At 37.5% G+C, this 7,729-nt stretch overlaps 1 long non-coding RNA gene across 2 annotated transcripts in view; it reads left to right on the top strand.

Annotated features, from left to right (window-relative positions):
* Nucleotides 1-407: 407 nt before the first annotated feature.
* The window catches only part of LOC116377753 (uncharacterized), an 8,976-nt gene continuing 1,654 nt past the window's right edge, over nt 408-7,729 (top strand). The window contains exons 1-3 of one of the 2 annotated variants that reach the window (XR_004212240.1): nt 408-631; nt 5,100-5,156; nt 7,182-7,267. This is a non-coding gene — a long non-coding RNA (uncharacterized LOC116377753). Of the gene's footprint in view, nt 632-5,099; nt 5,157-7,181; nt 7,712-7,729 lie in introns of those variants that run through there. The other variant, XR_004212239.1, reaches the window with a different exon arrangement.

Here is a 7,729-nt window from a genome sequence, read left to right as displayed (position 1 = left end):
GATGCTGAACCACCTCAGCTGACTCCTTTCGACGCGAAGGAGTAGCGTCTCTACTCCAAGCTCCCTCCTGATGACCGAGCTCCTTACCCTATCTCTAAGGCTGAGCCCGGCCACCCTACGGAGGAAGCTTGAAACTATTGCTGAATCAAACATGTCAAAGTGAAGAACATTGTTGGCTTTCTTTATATTTGTTGTGTGCCTGTTTTTGTGCGCTACGTGCATGATCACAGTCCTGTTGGCTAGTTTATGGTATCGAGAAAGAAGTTGCGCCTCTATTGCATGTTTTACTGTTATTGTCCAGCAGGTGGTGCTCGAGCCTCAACTGGTGACGTGTGCGTGTGTGTGTGTGTGTGTGTGTGTGTGTATGTGTGTGTGTGTGTGTGTGTGTGTGTGCGTGTGTGTGTGTCCACTCTGCGATTAATAAAGGTTTAGGAAAGAAAAAAACAAGATTAATGAAACAGGGTAATTTATTCTGAGACGGGAATGTTTTCCGTCATTTAGCTGTTTAATTATATTTCGGTTTACTTTTTTTTAATAAGTCTGTAAATGTGGAGAAAGTCGATGCAACAGTTGTGAACTTCTGTTACTTTCACTTTCATCATGATGATCGTGGCGCAGCAAGAATTAACCGGTGAGTGAAATCTGTCGAAGTTAAATCAAACTGCCTCGTGTTTTGCTGATTATAAACGTCGATGGATCGAGATGTTTTATGTTTTATGTTTTATTATCAAGACTCTACAGAGTAATACTGCGGTCAAGTCAGCAGACACTTCAATTGTAGTGCACCTATACGCTGAAACTTACGGTAAACGCAACCAAACGGCACAGATCGAGAGCGAGCGAAGAACTTTGCAAAGTTAGCGGAAAGATTAACGTGAGACAACTTCCGGTTTTCTACAGACGAACATCCGGTTTTCAGAATAAGATGCCAACAAAGTATACATATTGCATAATGAAATTAGATTAAATGAATTATATTCACATTAAGTATAAAACATGCTACCTGCATCTCCTGAGTTAAAGGGAAAATACACCTAAATTGTGCGTAAAGTGTCTTTATTCTTTGATTTGAGGGTTGCTGGAAGTTAATAATACCTGACTGACGGTCAATTAAGATATTTTACAAAGCAAAAACTCTGAACTGAATTTGTATCTTCAAATGGCACATTTTTTAAATGTTTAAGGTGCTATAAAAATGTTTTTCTCAATAATTCCACACAACGACTGACATGTATGTGTTGGGGACATCGTTGACTCCACCCATACTGAAAATTAGACATTTTGACTGTACCAATTAAGAGATATTTCAAATTAAAACTCATACATTTGAATTGAGAAAATATCTAATAAATGGATATTTGAAGTGTAATAAAAAGTATTTTCTCAATAAGTCCAGACAATGACTGATATACATGTGTTGAGGACGTCGTTGACTCCACCCACACTGAAAATTAGACAATTTTACTGTACCAATTAAGAGATATTTCAAATTAAAACTCATACATTTGTACCCAGAAACGGGTACATTTCTGAATATTTGAGGTGCTATAAAAACTATTTTCTCAATAATTCCAGACAATGACTAATGCATATAAGTTGAGGAAATCTCTGACTACACATATACAGAAAATTAAACATTTTTACTGTGGTAATTAAGAGATTTTTTAAAGTAAATGTCCTACATTTGTTCCAAGAAATATCCAATAACTGAATATTTGAAGTGTTTCCTCAATAATTCCAAACAATGGTTAATGTATACAGGTGCATCTCAATGAATTTGAATATCATCGAAAAGTTAATTTATTTCAGTAATTCAATTCAAAAAGTAAAACTCATATATGATACAGATTCATTACACACAAGGTGATATATTTCGAGTGTTTATTTCATTTAATGTTGATGATTATGGCTTACACCTAATAAAAACCCCAAATTCTGTATCTCAGAAAATTTGAATATTACATAAGACCAATTTAAAAAAGGTTTTTTAATACGGAAATGTTGGCCTACTGAAAAGTATGTCTATGTACAGATTAAAGTATGCACTCAATACTTGGTCGGGGCACCTTTTACATGAATTACTGCATCAATGCGACATGGCACGGAGGCGATGAGACTGTGGCCCTGCTGAGGTGTTATGGAAGCCCAGGTTGCTTTGATAGGGGCCTTCAGCTCATCTGCATTGTTGGGTCTGATGTCTCTCATCTTCCTCTTGACAATACCCCATAGACTCTCTCTGGGGTTTAGGTCATTCAAGAATTTGGTTGAGAATCACAAGGAGTGGACTGCGGCTGGAGTCAGTGCTTCAAGAGCCACCACACACAGACGTATCCAGGACATGGGCTACAACTGTCGCATTCCTTGTGTCAAGCTACTCCTGAACCAGAGACGTAAGAAGTGTCTTACCTGGGCTAAGTTGCCTGAGCCAAGTTACCTGGACTAAGGAGAAAAAGGACTGTTGCTCAGTGGTCCAAAGTCCTCTTTTCAGATGAAAGTCAATTTTGCATTTAATTTGGAAGTCAAGGTCCAGAGTCTGGAGGCAGAGTGGAGAGGCACACAATCCAAGTGTCTTGAGGTCCAGTGTGAAGTTTCCACAGTCAGTGATGATTTGGGGTGCCATGTCATCTGCTGGTGTTGGTCCACTGTGTTTTATCAAGTCCAAAGTCAGTGCAGCCGTCTACCAGGCCATTTTAGAGCACTTCATGCTTCCCTCTGCTGACAAGCTTTATGGAGATGCTGATTTCATTTTCCAGCAGGACTTGGCACCTGCCCACACTGCCAAAAGCACCAATACCTGGTTTAATGACCACGGTATCGCTGTGCTTGATTGGCCAGCAAACTCGCCTGACCTAAACCTCAGAGAGAGTCTATGGGGTATTGTCAAGGGGAAGATGAGAGACATCAGACCCAACAATGCAGACGAGCTGAAGGCCCCTATCAAAGCAACCTGGGCTTCCATAACACCTCAGCAGTGCCACAGTCTCATTGCCTCCGTGCCACGCCGCATTGATGCAGTAATTCATGTAAAAGGAGCCCCAACTAAGCATTGAGTGCATACTGTATACTGTACATGGACATACTTTTCAGTAGGCTAACATTTCTGTATTAAAAATCCTTTTTTTAATCGGTCTTATGTAATATCTAATTTTCTGAGATACGGAATTTTTGGGTTTTTATTAGCTGTAAGCCATAGCCTAATCATCAAAATTAAAAGAAATAAACACTCGAAATATATCACACTTTCGATGATATTCTAATTCATTGAGATGCACCTGTATACATCAATCATTGTTTGGAATTGTTGAGGGAATACTTTTTATAACACTTCAAATATTCAGAAATTACCTGTTCCTCGGTACAAATGTATGATATTTACTTTTAAATATCTCTTAATTGGTACAGTAAAATTGTTTAATTTTCAGTATGGGTGGAGTCAAAGATGTCTTGAACAGATATGCATCAGTCATTATCTGGAATTATTAAGAAAATCCTTTTTATAGCACCTTAAATATTAAGAAATGAACTTTTTGAACGTTCAAAAGAAGGACTTATATTTTGGAAAATCTCTTAATTGGGAAAGTAAAAATATTTGATTCTCAGTATTAGTATAGTTAGAGATGTCATGAACACATATGCACTAGTCATTGTCTGGAATTATAAAGAAAACTCTTTTTATAGCACCTCAAATATTCAGTTATTGGATATTTCTTGGAACAAATTAATTTGTCCATTAATTTAATGGACATTTACTTTAAAAAAATCTCTTCATTACCACAGTAAAGATTTTTCATTTTCTGTATGTGTAGTCAGAGATTTCCTCAACTTATATGCATTATTCATTGTTTGGAATTATTGAGAAAATAGTTTTTATAGCACCTCAAATATTCAGAAATGTACCCGTTTCTGGGTACAAATGTATGAGTTTTAATTTGAAATATCTCTTAATTGGTACAGTAAAAATGTCTAATTTTCAGTGTGGGTGGAGTCAACGACGTCCTCAACACATGTATATCAGTCATTGTCTGGACTTATTGAGAAAATACTTTTTATTACACTTCAAATATCCATTTATTAGATATTTTCTCGATTCAAATGTATGCCTTTTGATTTGAAATATCTCCTAATTAGGACAGTAAAAATGTCTAATTTTCAGTATGGGTGGAGTCAACGATGCCTTGATTACATATACATCAGTCATTGTATGGAATTATTGAGAAAAATATTTTTGTAGCAGCTCAAATATTGTGATATCAGCCTTTTTTTGTCCTGAACATATATGCATTAGTCATTGTGGGGAATTATTGAGAAAAACATTTTCATAGCACCTTAAAAACTTCAGAAATTTGCCATTTGAAGATATAAATTCAGTTCAGAGTTTTTGCTTCGTAAAACATCTAAATTGACCGTCAGTCAGGTATTATTAATTTCCAGCAACCCTCAAATCAAAGAATAAATACACTTTACGCACAATTTAGGTGTATTTTCCCTTTAACTCACGAGATGATGGTATCATTTTTTATACTTATTGGAATATAATTCATTTAATCTCATTTCATTATGCAATATGTATACTCTGTTGGCATTTTATTTTGAAAACCGGATGTTCGTCTGTAGAAAACCGGAAGTTTTCACGTTAATCTTTCCGCTAACTTTGCAAAGTCCTTCGCTCGCTCCCGTCCTGTGCCGTTTGGTTGCGTTTACCGTAAGTTTCAGCGTATAGGTGCACTACAATTGAAGTGTCTGCTGACATGACCGCAGTAGAGTAATTAAGATACATGTCGGTAACAAAATCACGATGAAAAGAAAACCTAGAATCACCCCTCACATTATAAGTTATGTATTTAGACTTAAAACACGTGTTCATTCTGAGAGCAGCTGTTTTAGGATCAATGCGGCAAAACTGTTAATCCTGAAATAAAAGACGTGCAGACTGAACCTCATGTCGATTTAAATGTAAGAGCAAATGTTCACCTTCTTATGAGAATTATGCTCTGAGATCTATATCAAGTAAATATCTCTGTGTTTCATGTTTAGTGGTCTTATTGAAGACGTTTGGTTTCTAGTTTCATAAACACTAAATACTGTAATACTGTCTGCAGAGAATGCTGCTGCTGCTGCTCGATCGGTAAAGCTACAGAGAGAGATACAGGTAACAGGTGAGAATAGAGCTGTTCCTCATCAAACTGAAAGAGTCCAAATCAAGATGCTAAAGTCAGAGCGGATTATTTATGTGCAAGAAAAACAGATAAAGAGAGAATGTCAAAAAATAAAGGCATCCATTTCATGAATTCTAAAATACAAGCACACTGCATCTCATTCTAATGCTGACAAATCATCATAATAATAATGAGTTTATTTGGTAATTGTCTAACTATGAGATAATGATGGTGACATGTCATCATAAGTGTGCAGGGCTCCTCAGCCCCTCTGCTGCGGCTCCCTGAGGCTTCATCCACACTAATATGTGTTAACAAACAGAAACGATCTCCGTCCACACGGCGTTTCAGCATCGTTTTCAAAATGATCTCCGTCCAGATCAAAACGCCTGAAAACTAAAATCAAGTGACTATTCACGTACACTGGCCATGCTCATGTTTGTGAGTTTCCGGGTAAGGGTCACGTGATAGGGGCGTGACCAATCAGGGAAGGACACATCGTGACTGCTAAGAACCAATCAAGTACCGAACCTGGGTGTGTCTACGTCATCGTTTCTAGACTTATGCGTTTACGAGCGTCCACGCGCAGAGGTAACCCCGGAGTTTTCAAACTCCTCCGTTTTCAGTGCTTGAAAACTCCGGCGTAGTGTGGACGCTCGGTGTAAACGTAGCACAACAACAGCAACGTCGTGGTGTGGACGTGGCCTCAGGCTTTCACAACAAATAACATGCAAATAAATAAGTTGTTTTATTTTTGCACAGTGGACACTCTTTCAAAGGGAACACCTCTGGCCTTAGAGTTTGAGGTGATGCTGTGTCACTGAAAATAAAAAAATGTTTTCATATTTTGTCAACTAAAATGTGCGTCACATCCTATTACGTCGCTGTCAGGAGCCTTTCCCTGCAGGTGGCTAATGATGATCTGCAGACCCCCCCCCCCCTGCCCTCTGTAAACTAGCAATGGATAAATCCAAAAAAAGAAAAGTCACGGAGGAAAATAGAGTTTAATTCTGCGTGGACGCATTAATTTGCTTTCACTGCCAACGATGCTGACTTACCTGCATGTTTGATATGTGCAAACAATGTAATGTTGAAAGACACTTCCAGAACAAACACAGCATGTGCTGAACAGTGTCACGCTGGAGATGATTTCTCAACTGCTGCAGCAAACTCTCCTCTTCATAAGAGTTTGATATTGTTATAACAGGTAAAATAGTAATAAATGTCAAGAATTGTCTTGTTTTATAATTTGATAAATACAACAAACTATAGTTTTTGTATATATAATATAACTATATATACAACTTTATAAGCTGTGATATCAAATAGCTTTTGCGGCTCCAGACAAATTTTATTTGGTGGAAAATATGTCTCTTTGGAGAGTAAAGGTTGCCGACGCCGGCTCTAGTGTGAGCTCACAGTGAAGGCCGAGATGTTGAATGTCTAAATAGAATAAAAACAAGAATTGGAAACTAACCAGCAGTGTGCATGTATGTATCATAATCTATAATTAAACTACTAACGCCAAGATGTCAATCAAAGCAAGTATTTAAATTTAAAAAACTATAATTTATTGTGAAATCAATTGAATTACGTGTTTTCTGGAAATAACTACGATAGATGACAAATACAAAGTCAAAACATTACATTTAGAAGCGTTGTCGGTTTACGTTGATTTAAATTCTCCCATGTAGTTGCCATAGCAATGCTCTTTATGCTGTACTTTGATTAATGGTTATACATTGATCTATACCGTTACCATCCATGCTTATTATTTGTTCTTCCTGTAACAATATGAAGGATGTAAAATCTAGACTTTTGTTGGAGTCTGACGATCTTCAAATTCAAATCTGTGTTTAAGATTGCGCAACAAAAACTGGTATTGGACCCTAAAGTTCAAATACTGAAAAACTTCAGTCATCATCGTTATAGCGGAACATTTTACAAGCTGAGACGAGCAGGAGAAGAGACGTAACAGGTTGTTAGAAGTCTTTGTTTAACCATCTGGTTATTTTGTGTTTGAAGGTGTTTGAGACCGACTGTCGGCCTCCAGCGGAGCTTCGTCTGACGTCTCCAGCTCAGTGACGGGATGGCAGCTGCCTCAGAATCTGGTGAGTACCATCACATTTACAGCAGAATAATGTAAATTAACTCTATACTCTGTTCAGAGCTTCTACTGTATATGTAAATTGAAAATAGCTGGATGTTGTGGAGTATTTGCCAGTCAAATGTCCCCCATCATATCCCAGTTGTAATACCACATGTGTACCACTAGACGGAGAACCAGCATCTAAATATTCAGTGCGACCGGCTGTTTTCCGGTTCTGCTTCTCCGGGCTGCAAAAAAAGAGACGGGGGATACTTGTGAACATCAGGAAATCACCATGAATAATATTCATAACGTCACTGTTTGTTGGGATAACGTTTAGTAATTATCTTGGAGACAATTAGTACTTTTCTAGGAAATCACTGCTTAAACTTAAACAATGCTCTCTACACTACAGAACAGGATCTACTTTACTATCTAACAGTATCTACAATATCTATCTGACAGTAATATACAATATCTATCT

The sequence above is a fragment of the Anarrhichthys ocellatus genome, unplaced genomic scaffold (assembly GCF_004355925.1).
Source record: "Anarrhichthys ocellatus isolate YVR2014 unplaced genomic scaffold, GSC_Weel_1.0 scaffold1637, whole genome shotgun sequence".
In the NCBI taxonomy this organism is placed as follows: Eukaryota; Metazoa; Chordata; class Actinopteri; order Perciformes; family Anarhichadidae; genus Anarrhichthys; species Anarrhichthys ocellatus.
This window is presented reverse-complemented; position numbering and strand designations above follow the sequence as displayed.